Below are 20,972 nucleotides of genomic sequence, written 5' to 3'. Positions count from 1 at the left end.
ATGCTTTCTCCTCAATACATTACAGACTCTTTCCACATACATAGAGAATACATACTTGCTTATGCTTACATTTCAGTACAAACGTACATGCAGTACATTTCAGTACACACAGAGGTGCCTTGTTCTTTAAGATAGATCTTTAGAGTTTGATTGTATGGATTAATCACAATGTATTTAAACAATCTGCATTAATGAAGCATTCCCCCCATCTCTTTTTTCCTTTCTTTTTTTTTTTTTTTTTTTTTTTGGACAGGAGTCTTGCTCTGTTGCCCAGGCTGGAGTGCCGTGGCATGATCTCAACTCACCTTCACCTCCCAGGTTCAAGTGATCCTCCCACCTAAGCCTCCTAAGTAGCTGGGATTACAGGTGCCCTCCACCATGCCTAGATATTTGTGTGTGTGTATGTATTTTTTTTAATAGAGATGTATTTTTTTCAACATGTTGGTCAGGCTGGTCTCGAACTCCTGACCTGAACTGATCCACCTGTCTTGGTCTCCCAAAATGCTAGGATTACAGGTATGAGCCACTGCACCCAGCCACACTTTCTTTCTTCTTCTTTTTTTTTCGTTCTTCACGTCCACTGCGGAGTTGTGACTGGAGGCACATTTCCACCCACAAAAGCTCCAGATGTTAAAACGTTTCTCAACATCGACTTAACATGGTGACGGCAACACCTCCCTCCCGCCCCTCCCAGTAGGGCTGGGATTGTGCTGTGTTCCCTACTGGTTTACCCTTCCCCCCATAACAGGGAGCATTTTCCCTGGCTGCAGAGGCTCCCTCATAGTCCCCAAGACTGAAGGACCCCTAATTTGGGGACTGCAGCTGAAGTGTATTAGATTAAACACCATACAAAGCTGCAAGATGTTCTTTTAAGGGAAGAGGAAACTGGTCAGAGAAATGCCTCCGATTTTCATTGACAATTTTATTTTAAATCCATGAAGGATCTTACAGAACACGTCTCTGAGATCATCTTTTGGGTTAATCCATGATGCAATAGCATCACAAAGAACATAAAATCTTGGACTAGGCCACTGGGAATCACACTGATCATGGTACAAATTCCACGGAATGCTGAATGCAGGCAGATGGCCCAGGGTAGCCCACGCTCTGCCGAGGAGTGTGGGGTTCATCCCGGTGCAGCAGGTTTTCTTTGTCCTCATTGGCAGCTCCTCTCAGTCTCTGAGGCTGCCTCCTCATCTTCTGCCCACATCTGACTGTGGGAGTTTCTAATCTAATCCCTTAGGAGGCCATCAACTTTACTTAGGGCTGAAGAATGTCTCATTCACTCAATAAATGTTTGTGAGCCCAGCATAGTGGCTCACGCCTATAATCCTAGCACTTTGGAGGCCAAAGCGGGAAGATCACTTGCATCTAGGAGTTGGAGAGCAGCCTGGGCCACATAGCAAGACCCCATCTCTACAAAAAATAAAAACTTGGTCAGGCCTGGTGCCATGCACCCGTGGTCCCAGCTACTTGGGAGGCTGAGGTGGGAGGATCGCTTGAGCCTGGGAAGTCAAGGCTTCAGTCAGCTGAGAACTTGCCACTACACTACAATGTGGGCAACACAGCAAGACCTTGTAGAAAAACAAAAAAGGAAGGGAGGGAGGGAGGGAGGGAGAGGGGGAGGGGAGGGAAAGAAAAAGAAAGAAAGAAAGAAAGAAAGAAAGAAAGAAAGAAAGAAAGAAAGAAAGAAAGAAAGAAAGAAAGAAAGAAAGAAAGAAAGAAAAAGAAAAGATAGAGAAAAAAAGAAAAAAGAAAGAAAAAAGAGAAAGAAAGAGAAACAAAGAAGAAAGAAAGGACAGAAAGAAAGGAAAGAAAGAAAGAAAGGAAAGAAAGGAGGAGTTGTATCATTCAATTCTGTCTTCGTGAAAATTACATTAAATTTAAAAAGTTGTATTGTAATTCTTCTGCCTTTGGTTTGTTTTTTGGTTTTTGTTTGTTTGTTTTGTTTTGTTTTGAGACAGAGTTTTGTTCTTGTTGCCAAGGCTGGAGTGCAAAGGCGTCGTCTCGGCTCACTGCAACCTCCACCTCCTGGGTTCAAGCAATTCTCCTGCCTCAGCCTCCCAAGTAGCTGGGATTACCGGAGTACACCACCAAGCCCGGCTAATTTGTGTATTTTTGGTAGAGTCCAGGTTTCACCATGTTGGCCAGGCTGGTCTCGAACTCCTGACCTCAAGTGATCTGCCCACCTGGACCTCCCAAAGTGCTGGGATTACAGGCCTGAGCCACCACATCAGCTTTTTTTTTTTTTTTAAAGAGATGCTAGAAGTGTGGAATTTTATGTGAAATCTCCCAATTTTCAGAAGTTGGCTTACATTTTTAAAACACTTTACAGGACAAACAAAACAAATTTGCAGACTGGAATTGGCTGCAGGCCACCAAGCTGCAGGTTCCGACAGCCCCGCTGTCACTGGGTGGCATCTGGAGCTGACTCCAAGCTGCTGCGCCCAGCATCAGGAAGCACCAACTGCGTGTTCACCCCCCAGCTTTCAGCTGCCACACGCTGTGTGCTCTAGTTACATGCTCTGACCTGCCACAGACCGCAGTGGCCCTCCACAAGGCCCAGAGTCCATGAGGGGAGCCTGACATGGCGTCAGTGAGCTTCAGTAGAAAGCGGGTCTCCCCAACAGTGCAGCAAAAAGCAACAAGAGTCGGGTGGGGACATGGGGAACAACAGGCGCACGTGCAGGGCTCTGAGCTCTGTGCGCTCTAATTGTTCTTCTCTTGGTCATTGGACAGCCCCAGCCCCTGCAGTTCCTGCTGTCCTCAACAGGGCTGCCCAGTGAGAACCGGACCCTCTGCTAGAACAGTTTACCTTCACAGGTGCAGGATTAAATATGTTGGCATCACAGTGTGAGGATGTTATTTTCAAGTGTCTTTCAACCCTTCTGATGACCTCAAGAAGAAAGGCTAGGCCAGGTGCTCAAGCCTGTAATCTCAGCACTTCGGGACACTGAGGTTGGAAGATCGCTTGAGCCCAGGAGTTTGAGACCAGCCTGTGCAACATAGTGTGACCTGTCTCTAAAACAAATAAATAAATAATTTTTAAAAAGAAGAAAGGCTCAGATTGGTGCCAGTACCTCCTCTCCACCAGTGTTGATTGCATTTTTTTTTTTTTTTTTTTTTGAGATGGAGTCTTGCGTCGTCGCCCTGGCTGGAGTGCAATGGCTTACTGCAACCTCCGCCTCCCAGGTTCAAGCGATTCTCCGGCCTCAGCCTCCCGAGTAGCTGGGATTACAGGTACCCACCACCATGCCTGGCTAATTTTTGTATTTTTAGTAGAGACAAGATTTCACTATGTTGGCCAGGCTGGTCTTGAACTCCTGACCTCATGATCCTCCCGCCTTGGCCTCCTAAAGTGCTGGGATTACAGGTGTGAGCCACCACGTCTGGCCGCACTGTTTTTTTTAAGAGATGCGGGTCTGTTTCTGTCCCCCAGACTGGACTGCAGTGGCTATTCACAGGCATAATCATAGCATGCTACGCTTCAGACTCAGAACTTTGTTCTGTCTGGAATATAACAGTAGTTGAGAGGGAAGTGGGCTCAATTCAATCAGCCTGAGCACCTGCATTCTTTTAATTATGTACATTGCAGGGACAGAGCAGGTGTGTGGATTCTGGAGCAAAGCAATGGGAGACTGTAAGTAAGTATTTTAGCTTTTTCTTCCTGATACCTTTATATACACCTGCGGAGGTACCACAGCAACCTAGCAGTGATTGCCTTCCTTTCCCCACCTTTTTCATGTGGTACAGTATACAGAATATAAAAGGTATCTTTTTTTTTTTTTTTTTTTTTTTTTTTTGAGACGGAGTCTTGCTCTGTCACCCAGGCTGGAGTGCAGTGGCCAGATCTCAGCTCACTGCAAGCTCCTTCTCCCGGGTTCACGCCATTCTCCTGCCTCAGCCTCCTGAGTAGCTGGGACTACAGGCGCCCGCCACACGCCCGGCTAGTTTTTTGTATTTTTTAGTAGAGACGGGGTTTCACCGTGTTCCCCAGGATGGTCTCGATCTCCTGACCTCGTGATCCGCCCGTATCGGCCTCCCAAACTGCTGGGATTACAGGCTTGAGCCACCGCGCCTGGCCCAAAAGTTATCATTTAAACCATTTGGAAATGTACAAATTACTAGCATTAAGTACATTCATGTTGTTATGCAACCATCACCACCATCCATCTTCAGAACCTTTTCATCTCCAAATGAAACTCCCATTAAACACTAACGCCCCTTTCCCCAGTCCCCTGAGTCCATGGGGAACATCAAGCCAGCCCTCAGCCCCGCTACGGGTTCCTGTACCTCCTGGAACGTCTGTCTCCTTGTTGATAAGGGAAGTGGGATCTTGCTACTTGGCATGGTTGTAGTGATGACTAAATAAATGAAGCATGTGAAGCACTTAGCACATAAAGTCAATGTGCAAAGCCTGATGGCTGCCCTCATCCGGCCAGGATCTGCACCTCCCTTCCAGGATCACTAAGTCCATTCCCAGAAGGGAAGCTATGCATTGATTGCAGTGACCCGCTGGTGCCTTCTTTCCAGCCCACATGAGCTCTGGCAACGCATCACGTTCAATGCTCGCAGCATGTGGACAGCCCGTGACAACACTCTAGTTTCCAATGTGAATGTAGATTTCCACCTGCCACCCACATCCCACCTTTAAAATTGTTGGTTGTTATTTCAGTCAGTTTCTAGGCTGGGAGGCAGAGCCGCATTGAAGAAGTAGACACACCCTTCTCAGTCACCTTCTCATCACCAAGTAGGAACTGAGCGTCTCCTATCTTTCTCCCTGGAGCAAATGGCTGGACAATACCCCTCAGGAATAGAGCTCATCGGAGGGAGGGTGCGGGAGGCCTGGGTTCTGAATCTTACCCATCCCTCCTTTGCTGGGGTATTGAGCAAGCCTTTAGTGTGGAAGGAAACAGGTCCCGAGGCGTGGAGGAAGTGGCCTAGGATTTTCCCTATTTCTGTAATAACACAACTATCGCTGCAGCCAGGTCATTTATCATGGCCACTGGGAGGACACTGAGAATCAGCTGCTACCTGTGGAAAGAACTGTAGGATTTCAGTTGATGAGAACCACTGAGGGATATGGCTGCCAAAATGATACAATAATCTTAGGTCACATCACTAGTGGTAGAGTGCGTAGAAACGGGAGGTGAAAGCCCACACTGCAGTGTGTTGGTCAGATTCCTTGGGGGACAGGGTCTGCGTCTGGGCACACACCAGGAGGCCTGGCCAAAGGGAGAGACGGTCACTGACTGCCTACTACGTGGCAGGATCATGCTAGGTGCTTTACATGTGTTCTCTCATTTCACATCAGGGAAGTCATGTGAGAAAATATCCCCACACACACACATATAGAAGGGAAAACGGGGGGTTACTGCAGTGAAGTAGCCTGCACAGGGCCATCCTGCCTGGAAGTGAAGGAGCTTGGAATTGGGGCCAGGCCTGACTGACTCCCAAAGTTGGACTCCCTTGTTGGACGCTGGGGCTCCCCTAGAAGCTGGCGTTCCACTCTTTCATACCATGTTACATTCTTCTCTGGGGATCCCCAGATACAAAGAGAATGGACGCAGTGTTCCTTCCTGTTCAGCAGAGCAGCCCCCACCCCTCATTCCCGGCCACCCCTCTGGAATCGGCCCTGGATGAGAGTGAGTTGATAGGACCAGGAGCTGAACTGTGCCATTCTGGGCTTCCCACCCCCCAAGGACAGAAAACAGTGATTGAAATGAAACCACCTGGCAGAGCCCTCCTCACTCCCCAGGGACAGAGTGCAGTCACCCAGGCCCATGTTCCCTGCAGAGGTGTTGAGGTCCATGAAAGGAGGTCCATCCCATGAGGGGGCATCTGAGAAGAGGGGTGAGGTGGTGTCATGGTGAGCGGCACAGGCTCCATTGTGGGACTGCCTGGGCTGAGTCCCGGCTCTGGCACTTTACCACTGTGTGACTGTGGACAAGTTGCTTCACCTCTCTGTGCCTTTGTTTCTTCCCAGGTAGAATGGCGATTATTATTTGTACCTGGTTCATAAAACTGACATAAAGTTAAATGTAAGGCACCTAGAATGGCGTCCAGCACATAACCAACTCCACTAACTTTAACACAAAATCTTGGCTGGGCACAGTGCCTCACGCCTGTAATCTCAGCACTTTGGGAGGCTGAGGCAGGCGGATCACTTGAAGTCAGAAGTTCGAGATCAACCTGGCCAATATGGTGAAACCTTGTCTCTACTAAAAATACAAAAAATTAGCTGGGCATGGTGGAGAGTGCCTGTAGTCCCAGCTACTCAGGAGGCTGAGGCAGGAGAATCACTTGAACCCTGGAGGGGGATCTTGCAGTGAGCCGAGATGGCGCCACTGCACTCCAGCCTGGGCGACAGAGCAAGACTCTGTCTCCAAAAAAAAAAAAAAAAATCTCTGTGCACTTCCTCCTTGATGCCATATAGCCCAGCTGTATATCCATCTTTCCTTTTGGAATATGAGCTGCGTAAGGCTGGGACTGTGTCCAATTCTCTCTGTACCCCAGTGCCAGAGGAGTCCAGCACTTACTTATTGTCTGTGGCAAGCATTGAATTTTCCAAATATTTCTGATCCCAGGTGCTCTTTTCAGCCTCTTGCTGCCTCCTGTGTAGAGGTGAGGTCTCTTTCCCCTCCCCTTGAGCCAGGGTGGTGCTCATGTGATTGCCTTAGCAAATAGAATGTGGTGGAAATGGCACTGGACGACTTCTGAGCAAGGTTATAAAGGGATGTAAGTTCCACCCGGCTGTCTCTGGGAATGCTCACCCTTCGACTCCAGCCACCATATTGTGGGGAAGCCCAAGCCATGTGGAAAAGCCACTTACAGGTGTTCTAGTCAATTGCCCAGCTAAGATCTTAGCCAAGAGCCAATATTAAGTGGTAGACCTGTGAGTTAAGAAACCTTCTGATATTCCAGCCCCAGCCTCCAGGCCACCTGACTTCATGCCAAGTGGAGCAGAGATGAGCTCTCTTCACCTAGCCCTGCCCAACTGGCAGATTTGTAAGCCAAATAAATCCTGTCATTGTTTTAAACAACTAAGTTGTAGAAGAACGTTTATGCAGCAGTAAATAACCAGAACGCCAACTACAAAATCAGCCCTGGGAGTGTCAGCTCAGCAGATTAACTGTGGTGGCTGGTTGTTCTGACAACTGCCTCAGCCATCACTTTGGGTAAGTCCAAAACAGAGGGAGGGGGCTGCTGGGTATGGGGGAGCTGAGAAACTTGGGAGCCAGGCTGCTATTATTACCCTTAGCCTGGTTCCACTGCTTCACACATGCATGGCCCTGGGCATGTCTCTGATTCTTAGATGTATCCATTCTTCAACCCAGCAAGGGCTGTTGGGAGCTTGAGCAGAGGTGCCAGGCAGAGGGCGATCTGGTGTCCAGTAAACACTGGTTTCTTTCCTGGGGAGTGTTTCCGGTGAATGAAGGGGGCTTTGTTCTCTGAACACACAGTGTGAAGGATGAAAGAAGAGAACCAGTGTGGGCCAGCGACAAGAATAACATGGGCTGGGGCCAGAGGCTGCAACCAGACCAGGTGTGACCTCCATGAGGCAAACATCCTACCTGCCAGCTCATCGTTTGTCCTTCCTAGCCGGTCTAGGAGCTGGACCCAGAGGCAGGTTCATCGAGGAGCTAATACAGCTTGAGCTTCAGGGCCCTTCTCTGCGTGGGCAATGTGTCCACGTGCTCACAGACTTCTCTAATATTTGCGAAAGTTAAAATGTTTTAAATGGACTGACGCCACCGTCTTCTTCCACTCCAACTTCGCCTCCAGCACACTTCCTCTTGAGGCAGGTGGAGGTGGAGAGGCCATGTACATTTTGGGGACCTTGCTAAGGAGTTGAGTTGGGCAACACTTATTGTAGGTTTAGCAAGACATGTCTGTGTGGTTCACAGCCACTTCCATGAATGACTCAGTTATTCCCAGCTGTTAGCAATGGCTTCTAGAACACTCCTCTTTTGCGCCAACCCACCTGGATCCAGATGCAAAGATGTAGGACCGGAAGGTTAAAGGAGCATCATGAAAACGTGTCCCATGGTGCCTGGCACCCAAAGTACGTGGGCAAGGGAGAATAAACAGATCAATGGAAAGACAGAATGGTCATTCTATTTTCTTTATAGAAAATATGTTAAACCCTGGCCAGGCATGGTGGCTCATGCCTGTAATCCCAGCACTTTGGGAGGCCGAGGCAGACAGATCACTTGAGGTCAGGAGTTCAATACCACGGTAGCCACCATGGTGAAAGCCTGTCTCTATTAAAAATACAAAAATTAGGGACAGGAGTGGTGGCTCACTCCTGTAATCCCAGCATTTTGGGAGGCTGAGGGGAGCAGATCACCTGAGGTCAGGAGTTTGAGACCAGCCTGGTCAACATGGTGAAACCCCATCTCTACTAAAAATACAAAAATTAGCGGGCTGTGATGGTGGGCACATGTAATCCCAGCTACTCGGGAGAAGCTGAGGCAGGAGAATTTGCTTGCACCTGGGAGGCAGAGGTTGCAGTGAGCTGAGATCATGCCACTGCACTCTGGCCTGGGTGGCAGGACAGAGCAAGACTCTGTCTCAAAATAAATAAATTAATAAGTTAATAAAATTAAAATTAAAAAATTAACCGGACATGGTGGTGTGTGCCTGTAACCCCAGCTATTCAGGAGGCTGAGGCAGGCGAATTGCTTGAATCCGGGAGACAGAGGTTGCAATGAGCCGAGATCATGCCACTGCATGCCTACCGCCTGGGTGACAGAGTGAGACTCTGTCTAAAAAAAAAAAAGTTATATCTTCATCATTTAAAGGAGCAATCGAAGAGTATGCTGAAGAAATAGGTGAGTATAAAATTTTAAAATATTAGGTGATTTTTTTTTTTGAGATGGAGTTTTGCTCTTGTTGCCCAGGCTGGAGTGCAATGGCGTGATCTCGGCTCACTGCAACCTCCACCTCCCGGGTTCAAGTGATTTTCCTGCCTCAGCCTCCCAAGTAGCTGGGATTACAGGCATGCGCCACCATGCCCAGCTGATTTTTGTATTTTTAGTATAGACGGTATTTCACCATGTTGGCCAGGCTGGTCTTGAACTCCTGACCTCAGGAGATCCACCCGCTTCAGCCTCCCAAAGTGCTGAGATGACAGGCGTGAGCCACCGCGCCCGGCCATCTTTCTGGATTTTAGGATGTTTCAGGTATTTGTCAAGTTTTTAAGAATCTGTAATCTGTTTTGATTTCTTTGTTTCTTCTAAATAAATATTTACTTTAGTACCTGGCTTCGTATTCACAATTTTGTACATTTTCTTAAAGAGAAATTGCAAAGGTTTCTGGACCCACTAAACTGGATATGCTCCTAACAGAACCCCAATTTTGTTTAGGGTGGCAATATACCTAGAAGACTGCTTTTCAGTCTCCCTTGCAGTTATGAGTAACCACGTGAATAAGATCTGGAAATAGGGTGAAGTCGAATTGTGTGGGACCTCCAGGAAGGCTTCGTAGAGGGAGCAAGTTAACTTGTCTGAGAGGAGAAGTGCCCTTTGCCCCTTCCCCTTGTTCTCCTTCATGCTGCCTGGAATATGGATGCAATGGCTGATGCTCCAGCAGCCATTTTAGTTCATGAAGTAACAAACTAAGGGTGATTCAGGAGAAAATACAAGGCGCTGAGTCCCCAGGAACGGTGGGGCTGCCACCCCAGCCCTGAATGGCTGACCCCCAGCCTTTTTCATATGAGAGAAAAACAAACCCTTCTATCTTGTTCAAGCCTCTACATTTGGGGGTTTTCTGTTCAGTACTCCCAAAAGTCATCCTCAACTGTACAATGATCCCTTGAGAAAGTCACTTCCCCTCTCTCTGCCTCAGAATTGCCATCTAAAAACTGAAATGAGGCTGAATGACTAAACTGGTGCTTCTAAAATTTCAGCCAACCACATGGCACATTTCTGAATGTTCCTGTGTCCATGTGCCATCAACACTATGTATTTCATATTCCTCTTTAAATTGATCTGTACTTCAAATCTTGATTTTAAAAAATAACATTTATTTTTCAAAGAAGGCACGGGATTTGTTCTTTCCTTTTCTTTCTTTTCTTTTCTTTTTTCAAACAGGGTCTTGCTTGTTGCCCAGGCCAAAAAAAAAAATGAAATGGGATTACGGTGCCCACGTGGTTGCCAGACAGACCAGGCATCTGCCAGAGAGTGGTTTCATATCAGATGACCTGCTATCTCTGTGAAGTTAATATTGTACCATGGCCTTATCCAGCCCTGCTACAGTTCTTTACTGTGGGTAATAGGAAGCTGGGAAACAGCACTTTTTGTAACACAAATGGCCAGTTACTTGGCCTGTCTCTGTCCCACTGCCACTGCCCAGGTTCAGAGCTGAGTGTGAGTGTCAGCTGGATGTCTGCACTGCCTCCCCACAGCCTCCTGCGGCTTGTCCTACCTCCTCCAATCCCTCCTCCTCTTTACCACCCGAGTATTTTCATGGCACACAGAACCTGCTTTCTCATTCCTCCACTTACAGCCCTTCAGCGATGCTTCGCGCTGCTCAGGAGAAAGTCTGAGCTCCTTTGCTGGAACACGAGGGCCTCCAGACCAGTCCGCTGCCCGCTTCTCCAGACCAGTCCCCTGTCCGCTTCTCCAGACCAGGCGCCTGCTGCTCCTCCAGCACCAGGTGTCTAAGCTCCTTAGCCTGGAACACAAGGCCTCCAGACTGGGACCCTGCTGCTTCTCCAGCACCTGGTGTCTAAGTGCCTCCTTCTTGATGTCTGTTCAATCACAAGGAGGTGCTCATCTCTCCTTGAGGACACACACGTGCACAAACCACACACACACCACACGCCACACACTCCACACTAGACCACACACACACCACACACACACCACACACCACACACACACCACACACACACCACACACACACCACACACACACACCACACACCACACACACACCACACACATACACACACCACACACTACACACACCACACACCACACACACACACCACACACACACCACACACCACACACACAACCACACACCACACACACACCACACACACCACACACACCACACACACCACACACCACACACACACCACACACACACACACACCACATACACACACCACACACCACACACACACCACACACATACACACACCACACACACACCACACACCACACACACACCACACACACCACACACACAACCACACACCACACACACACCACACACACAACCACACACACACCACACACACCACACACACCACACACCACACACACACCACACACACCACACACCACACACACACCACACACACAACCACACACCACACACACACCACACACACCACACACACCACACACCACACACACACCACACACACACACACACACCACATACACACACCACACACCACACACACACCACACACATACACACACCACACACACACCACACACCACACACACACCACACACATACACACACCACACACTACACACACCACACACACACCACACACCACACACAGGCACAAACACACCCCACACACACACACACCACACACACACCACACACACACGCACCACACACACACACACACCACACACACACCACACACGTGCACACACACACACCACACACACCACACACACCACACACCACACACACACCACACACACACCACACACACACGCACCACACACACACACGCACCACACACGCACCACACACGCACCACACACGCACCACACACACACATCACACACCACACACCACACACACACCACACACACACATCACACACCACACACCACACACACCACACACACACATCACACACTACACACCACACACACACCACACACCGGCACACACATCACACACCACACACCACACACACACCACACACACACACCACACACACACCACACACACCACACACACACACCACACACACACTACACACACACCACACACACATGCACACACACACACCACACATGCACACTCAAGTGCATACACACAGAGGAGCGTGCTCTTCGACTCCTTCTCCCTGCGGTCCCTGGAACGCACCATCTGTCCTAAACCTAAGGCCCACGCCCTCTCTGAAGTCCACCCTGGCCTCACCAGTCACAGGTCCCATATGTAAAACTACAGATATAACTTAGAGAACGCCACTCTGTGCCGGTCACTGACTTAAGTGCCTCACAAGCATTAGCTCTTTTAATCCTCACAACAACCTTATGAAATAGGTTCTGTGATGAGCTCCATTTTACAGATGAGGAAACTGAGGCTTGGAGATTTAAAGTAACTTGCCTGATTTCACTCAGCTGCCGTCCCTCTTTTCTCCCCCCAGAACACTGACTACATTTCCTTCATAGCGTGTTAGTGTATTTAATAATTTTCATAACCACCAGCTCTAAGGATGTATGGTGGGAAAGGTCAATGCCCTCTTGGTCTGTGGTCCCCACAGCCAAGCTCAAGGCGTGGCACCCAGCAGGTACTCAGTAAATGCTGTGACTAAAGCACTGGTCTGTGTTTCTTCAAAGAAGCTCTTTCTTCTTGCATTAAAATCCTCTTGGCTCAGAAGTGGACTCATGGAAAGGGCTATGAGACGTGGGCCGCAGCGTCCTCCCCTTGTGTGGGGCCCCTCTAGCAATGCGCACAGATGGTCATCTAGTTTTGTAAAGTAAGATGTTATTTTTTGGCCAGGTACGGTGGCTTGTGCCTGTAATCTAAGCCTTTGGCAGGCCAAAGTGGGAGGATCTTTTGAGCCCAGGTGTTTGAGACCAGCCTGGACAACATGAGGAAACCCTGTCTCTACAAAAAATACAAAACTTACTTGGGCGTGGTGGTGTGCACCTGTAGTACCAGCTATTCAGGAGGCTGAGGTGGGAATCCTGGAGGTGGAGGCTGCAGTAAGCAGAGATCATGCCACTGTTCTCCAGCCTGCGTGACAGAGCGAGCCTCTGTTTCAAAAAAAAAAAAAAAAGAAAAGAAAAGAAATTATTTTTCTTAAAGATGCCCCCTGTATTTGTAATCTTTAGGGCCCACAAAACGAAGGTCTGTGTGATAGGCTGGTTGAAAATGTAATTTCAACTGGGCATGGTTCATGCTTATAATCCCAGCACTTTGAGAGGCCAAGGTAGGAGGATCACTTGATCCCAGGGGTTTAAGACCAGCCTGAGCAACATAGCAAGACTCTGTCTCTACAAAAAAGTAAAAAATTAGCTGGGCGTGGTGGTGCATGTCGCTGGTCCCAGCTACTTGGGAGGCCGAGGTGGGAGCATCACTTGAGCCTGGGAGGTCCAGGCTGCAGTGAGCCATGATTGAGCCACTGCACTCCAGCCTGGGCAACAGACCCAGACCCTGTCTCAAAGAAAGAAAAAGAGAATGCACATTTCTAGCCCTACCCCCAAACACCCAAATCTTGGAAGATTCTTGTCTTACCAAAGTCTGAGCACCACCATGCTAAATGTTTCTTCCCTATCCCAGTGATTTTTCTATTTGCTTTAGGGCTCAAAAGAGAGTCATTGCAGTGGTGAGGTCAGCTATTAACCTCTCTCTTTGCCTGGAAACCAGTTGATGCCTATAAGAGGGGTTTCCTGAGCTGTCTGAACAACTTCAATTTGTTCTTTTTAGGCCAAGCCCTGTGCTGCCCGGTCCTGCTGATGAGAGTTCGGCTAGAGGGAGGGGTGGGGAAGGGCCTGGGTTGGGGGGCCCGCTGGGGGGCAGCCTGCGGCCCTGAACCCTAATCCTCATCACTGTCCCTTCTCTGCTTCATAAAGGTGTTCTTGCTCTTTCTCCTTTCTAGCCAAGCCTCCTCCCTCCACATACGTGTTCTCATCCAGATCAGTTTCCATTCCCGCCAGTGGAAAGCGGCCTCGGGCAGGGCCACTGCGCAAGAAAGGCGAGCCTGGGTGCAGGCGGGGCTCCGGGAGTCACCCCCCCGACGCCCGGCTGCCCTTCATTGTCCTCTGCATGAGGCCACTGCCGGAGCCCACGTGAGCCTTTGCCAAGGAGAGATTTAGAGACGTGGGCAGAAGAGCTGGAAGAGGGACTTCTTCAGTAAGGCAGCGGGACGGTTTGGCTGATGGAAGATGTTTCCCGGAAGCCTGTTCACGCTCCACCCTGAAGGTCCCAGGGCCGTGAGAGTCGGCCGGGCCGCGGAGGTGGTCCCCTCCAGGCTGCAGGATGATCCAGGAACTTGTTTTCCTCAGCACTGTGTAGTTTTCAGCTTAAAAGTTCTGTGCATGTTTTGTGAGATTTATAGCTAAGTATTTAATTTTTCGAGTGATTATATAAACAACATAGTAGTTTTAATTTTAGTGTCTACTTGTTTGTTGTTACTATATAGAAATACAATCGATTTTCATATATTTTTGTTGCATTCTGTGCGCTTCGAAACTCACTAGTTTTGGAAGCTGTTTTTTGTTTTTAGATTCATTAAAATTTTATATATGGGCAATCATGTCATTTAAAAATAGGAACAGTTTGCTAATAATCAACCTGTATGCCTTTTATGTTAAGAAAATCCCTAAATGCTGGGAATACAGGTGGTGAGCCACCATGCCCAACCAGAAACTTTCTTTTTGGTTATTTCAAATGAACTTGACTTTTACTGTAATTATACCTAAAGTATTTGTAAACAATTGTTTAGAACTTCTCTTTGTCATGGACTTTTGAGTTTATTCTTTGGATCACACAATAAAACTTTTTTTTATCTTTAAAGTTCTAAATCTCTGTATGCACTTTGCCTTTCTTAATTAAACATAATCCAAAGGAAGCTGTGACTTATTTATTTATTTATTTATTTATTTATTTATTTGAGACAGGGTCTCACTTTGTCACCCAGGCATGATCTCGGCTGACTGCAGCCCCAACCTCCCAGGCTCAAGAAATCTTCCCACCCACCTAGGCCTCCTGAGTAGCTGGGACTACAGGCATGCACCACCACGCCTAGCTAGTTTTTGTATTTTTTGTAGAGACAGGGTTTCTCCATGTTGCCCATGCTGGTCTCGAACTCCTGGCCTCAGTCAGTCCTCCTGCATCGGCCTCTCACAGTGTTGGGATCACAGGTGTGATTTTGCCACCATCCCTGGTTTATTTTTTTTTCAACAGGCAGAGTTTGTCACGGAAGCCTCCCGCCTCAGCTTCCCAAAGTGCTGGGAAAACAGGTGGAAGCCACCGCACCCGTCCAGCTAGGATTCTTTGGTAGTGTACAGCATTATACACTAACACCAGAGTGGATCTGATTTTCAGTTTTGCTTGAAATGTGATGCAAAGGTGTCAGCCTGCTGATAAGTTTACATTGTCAGGATGAATCTTCTACAGAAATAATTGCTTTTTTCTCCGGTATTTAGTGCTGAAAGATATTAATGGTAATATATTTCTGGTTTAATATAAATTAAGCATGTTTTCTAGTTGTGCATGAATGCTGGCTGGCAACTTCTAAGTTTTGACAGTTGTTTAAATATGTAATGTTAAGCTTAGGTTTTAAAAAAGTAAAACTTATAAAGGAAAATAAAAAGAATCTCAAGATCCCCAAACTCCTTATGCTAAAGAGAAAGTTAAGCCTAGAGGTTGTGCCACACAACACTGCCATCCTTTTGCCAAGTGCAAAGCTGCCACTTCACAGCCTTATGTGAAAGCACGAAGCATTAACCAGACCCCCACAGGATGCAGAACGCCTCAGGCAGCTCCAGATGTCTGGCCCGCAAATCAGTCACACTTACATTTTTGACTGCCTCAAAAACTTTCAAGATGTATATCCGCCCATAAAATGAGGGCATGTTGATTGTAACTTTAGGTCTGCAATCTAAATCTAGCTCCTAAAACCAACGTTGTTCCTTTCTACACAGATCATGTTGATTCCAAGCTTATCTTTCCAGGTGCAGAACAAAGCAAAGATGAAATTAATCATTATTCCACCTACCCAGAGACACCTGCACAATTAATTCTTTCTTTACTCCCTTTTTTTCCTTCAGAAGTTCACCTTATCTTATGTAAAATGCAGATCTACTGGGTACTAACTAAAGTCTCACAAGACTGTAACTATTCCCTGTCTCACTACCTACCTGCCCCTCATTCTACATGCCTTCCCCACGCCACCCCCTCACCGTTTTTTTTTTGTTGTTGTTGTTTGTTTTGTTTTGTTTTGTTTTTGAAATAGAGTTTCTCTCTTGTTGCCCAGGCTGGAGTGCAATGGTGTGATCTTGCCTTACTGCAACCTCCGCCTCCTGGGTTCAAGTGATTCTCCTGCCTCAGCCTCCCGAGCAGCTGGGATTATAGGCATGCACCACCACGCCCGTCTAATTTTATATTTTTATCAGACACGAGGTTCCTTCATGTTGGTCAGGCTGGTCTCCAACTCCCGACCTCAGGTGATCTGCCTGCCTCGGCCTCCCAAAGTGCTGGGATTACAGGGGTGAGCCACCACTCCTGGCCATGCCTTCCCCTTTTTAAGGATATGTATAAATACTAAATCTCCTTAAAACCTCTTCAGAGAATCCCTGCCACACACTCTTTCTGTGCCTTGTGTATTTCCTGGGCACTTCCTCAAGTTTGGACTCAATACACTTTGGCTGATGGAGACTCTTACCTCAGCCTGTCATTTTTTTTGTTTAGCAAACTGATAAACTGCTGTTTATTATTTACTTTAAAGAAAAAGAAAACAAATATGAATGTGTTTGGCACATTCAAAAAAAATTAATAACTGCTTTTGAAAGACACTGTTGAAAAAATGAAAAGATAGTCACAGGCTGAGAGAAAATATATGAAAATCAGATTTCTGATAAAGTGTTTGCATCTGTCAAGTCTTGTTAAATACCGACAAAAAGAAAAGAGAAAAAAAGAAAAGTACTCTCATCCAAAATATGTAAATTACTCTCAAAACTAAATAATGAGAAAACCATCTAAGTTTATAAATGGGCAACATGTTGGAACAGACAATGCAAAAAAAAAAAAAGAAGAGACACAGGCATAAATAACCAACTGAATAGATGTTCAACATCATCACTCTTTAAGGAAATGCAAATTAAAACCATTAATGAGACACCACTACACAACTATTAGAATATCTAAAATGAAGACATTTCACTCTGGCTTGAGAGGCTGATAATGAGGTTCTGCCTAAGTCCTGTCACCCAGAATTATCTGATATACCTTAGGGATGCACCCTGAGACTGGGTGATTTACAAAGAAAAGAGTTTTATTTTGGTTCACAGTTCTAGAGGCTGGGAAGTCCAAGATTGGGCAGCACATCTGGTCAGCTTCTGGTGAGGGCCTTTGACCTGTGTCCTAACATGGCAGAGAAGCAGAAGGGAAAGCAAGCGTGTGCCAGAGAGAGAGGACGAAATAGGCTCACCTACTTTGTAACAACCCACTCTCAGGAGAGCTTATCCATTCTCTCAATAACTCACCCAGAAGAAGTCATTCATCCATCCTAACAACTCAGTCACCTCTTAAAAGACCCTGCCTCCAAACACCATCATGTTGGCAAGTAAATTTCAACATGAGTTTTGGTGGCACAAACCACATTCAAATCGAAGCACTTGTCCAACAGACAGACCAGCCTGTCCTGAACACCCTGAAGGAAGTGCCTGGGGTAAGGCCCTGTGGGGCGGCAGGGAACAGAACAAACCTGGCAGTGGCAGATTCTCAGTCTGGTTCATAGAGACCATCATACTTACATTAAAACATTTTTTTTTCTTTTTATTGAGACGAAGTCTCGCTCTTGTTCCCCAGGCTGGAGTACAATGGCATGATCTCGGCTCACTGAAACCTCCACCTCCCGGGTTCAAATGATTCTCCTGCCTCAGTCTCCCGAGTAACTGGGATTATAGGCACTTACCACCATGCCCGGCTAATTTTTGTACTTTTAGTAGAGACGGGGTTTCACCATGTTGGCCAGGCTGGTCTCGAACTCCTGACCTCAGGTGATTTGCCTGCCTCGGCCTCCCAAAGTGCTGGAATTACAGGCATGAGCCACCGTGCCCAGCCACATTTTTAAAAGTTTTAAGTGCAGGCAGGTGCAGTGGTTCATGCCTGTAAATCTTAGCATTTTGGGAGGCCAAGGTGGGCAGATCACTTGAGCTCAGGAGTTTGAAACCAGCCTGGGCAAGAGGGCAAAACCCTATCTCTATCAGAAGTACAAGAAATAAGCCAAACGTGGTGGCATGCGCCTGTGGTCACAGCTACTCAGGATGCTGAGGTGGGACGATGGTTTGAGCCCAAGGGTGGTGAGAAGGGGTGAGGGGGCGTGGAGGTTTCAGTGAGCTGAGATTGCACTACTACACTCTGGCCTGGGTGACAGACTCCATCTAAAAAAAAAAATTAATTGTGGTAAAACACACATAATATAAAATGTACCACATTAACCAGTTTTAGGTACACAGTTCAGTGGTATTAAGTACATTCACGCTGTTTTACAATTATCACTACCATCCATCCACAAAACTCTTTTCATCTTGTGAAACCAGAACTCTATACGCTTTAAATGGTAAGTCTTCATTCCGCCTTCTACCAGCCGATAGCCACCATTCTACTTTCTTCTGTTGATTATGGCCACTCTAGGTATCTCAGACAAGTGAAATCATACAGTGCTTGTTCTTTTTTTTTTTTTTTTTTTTTTTGTGGAACAGAGTCTCACTTTGTTGCCCAAGCTGGAGTGCAGTGGTGCGATCTTGGTTCACTGCAACCTCTGCCTCCCAGGTTCAAGCGGTTCTCCTGCCACAGTCTCCCGAGTAGCTGGGACTACAGGCATGTGCCACCATGCCCGGCTACATTTTGCATTTTTAATAGAGACGGGGTTTCACTATGTTGGCCAGGCTGGTCTCGAACACCTGACTTCAGGTGATTTTCCCACCTTGGCTGCCAAAGTGCTGAGATTACAGGTGTGAGCCACCATACCCGGCCTACAGTGCTTGTTCTTTTATGACTGTTTTATTTCACTTAATGTTCTCAAGGACCATCCATGTTGTGGCATGTGCCAGAATTTCCGTCCTTTTTAGGGCTCAATCGTATGTCTGGCCCACGTTTTTTTGACCACTCATCTGTTGATGGAGACGTGTTGCTTTCACCTCTTGGCTGTTGTGGATGATGCTGCTACAAATATGGGTGTTCACATGTCTCTTTGAGTTCCTGCATTTGGTTATTTGGGGGATATACCCAGAAGTGGAATTGCTGGATCATACAGTAATTCTATGATGAGGTTTTTGAGGAACAGTCATGCTGTTTTCACAGGGCTCCAGTTTACTCACATTCTAGCGAACAGTTGTTGTTTTCTGGATTTTTTTTTAATCATAGGCATCCTAATGAGTGTGAGGTGACAGACTCCCTCAGTCTACAGCGCAGAGAACAGAGAGCCGCCGAGAAGGGTCTGCGACTTCAAATGCTAGAGCTCTGAGCAGGAACATTCCCCAGGGCTGCTTCTGGTCTCCTGAAGACCAGAGCTAACCACTGGGAATGGACTGTGGTGAGTGAAGGGAGCCAGCACTGTGCCTCGAAGTGCCTCCATACTGTGTCGATTAGTCTAAAAACACGTCAGCCTTTGGGAATGACCGCGGCCCCTCCAGGCAGGGCGTGGAGCACAGGGCCCTCCTTTATGGGCTGGGCTCACTAGTGGGCTGCTTACCTGTGACTCACCTCCCAGGCTCAAGCTGATGCTAAGGTGCTGATTTGCTGGAACTCTGAGCTGTGCCTGTGTCTCCTTGGGCTCTGGGAGAGTTTTTCTTTTAGCAGTGTTTTACAGAGATATTGTCTAGGTAGAGGAAAATGTAGATCCTGGTATTCTGTGTGAGTTTTGTTTTGTTTGATTTTGTTTTGAGACAGGATCTTGCTCTGTCACTCAACCTGCAGTGCAGTGGTGCCATCATCGCTCACTGTGGCCTCAACCTCCCAGGCTTAAGCAATTCTTCTGCCTCAGCCTCCCTGTAGCTGGGACTACATGCACCACCATGCCGCACTAATTTTTTTTATTTTTAGTAGAGAGAAGGTCTTGGGATATGGAACAACTGCAACTGTCATTCATAGCAGACTTGAGTGTAAAATAATCCAAGCTGGTCTCAAACTCCTGGGCTCAAGCAATCCTCCTGCCTCAGCCTCCCAATGTGCTGAATTACAGGTGTCAGCCACTGCACCAGCCTCAGCCTGTTGTTAATGGATGTAAACACCTGTGCAACCACCACCCAGAACCAGATCCAGCACATTTCCAGCCTCTCAAAGACTCCTTCGTGCCCCTCCCAGTCACAGACCCCCAAGGGTGACGCCATTCTGGCCTGTTGTTCAACTTGACTCTCACAGCATGGAATTCTCACAGTGTGTGTCTGTTTGGATCTGGCTGCTTCTGCTCAGTTGCGAGGCCCATTGATGTTTCCTGTGGCCCGGCTCCTTATTATTACTGAGGGCTACTCTGTTGTGTGAAAACCACAATTCATTTCTCCCTTCTCCTTTGGTGAACAATTTGCATTGTTTCCAACCTGGGGCTATGGTGAGTAAAGCTTTTAAAAACAGACAAATATGTTTTCCTTTCTCTTGGCTAACTTTTTAGAAGTAGAAAAGCCAAAACCTAGAAGTAGATATTTGACTGTATTACAACTTGCCAAGCAGTTTTTCTTTCTTTTTATTTTTTTATTTTTTGAGACAGAGTCTTGCTGTCTTACCTAGGCTAGAGTGCAGTGGCGTGATGAGGGTTCACTGCAGCCTTGACCTCCTGGACTCAAGTGAACCTCCCACCTCAGCCTCCCACATAGCTGGGACCACAGGTGAGCACCACCACACTTGGCTAATTTGCGTTTTAAATTATATGTACAGACAGGGTCTTCCTATCTTGACCAGGCTGGTATCAACCTCCTGGACTCAAGTGATCCTCCCACTTCAGCCTCCCAAAGTGCTGGAATTACAGGCGTGAGGCACCATGCCCTGCCTGGTTTTCTAAGTTGGATTATTTTACACTCCAGTCTGCTGTGAAAGACA

This window comes from Chlorocebus sabaeus, chromosome 16 (assembly GCF_047675955.1).
Source record: "Chlorocebus sabaeus isolate Y175 chromosome 16, mChlSab1.0.hap1, whole genome shotgun sequence".
NCBI classification, from domain to species: Eukaryota; Metazoa; Chordata; class Mammalia; order Primates; family Cercopithecidae; genus Chlorocebus; species Chlorocebus sabaeus.
The sequence above is the reverse complement of the archived record's forward strand: the minus strand, read 5'-3'. Positions refer to the sequence as shown.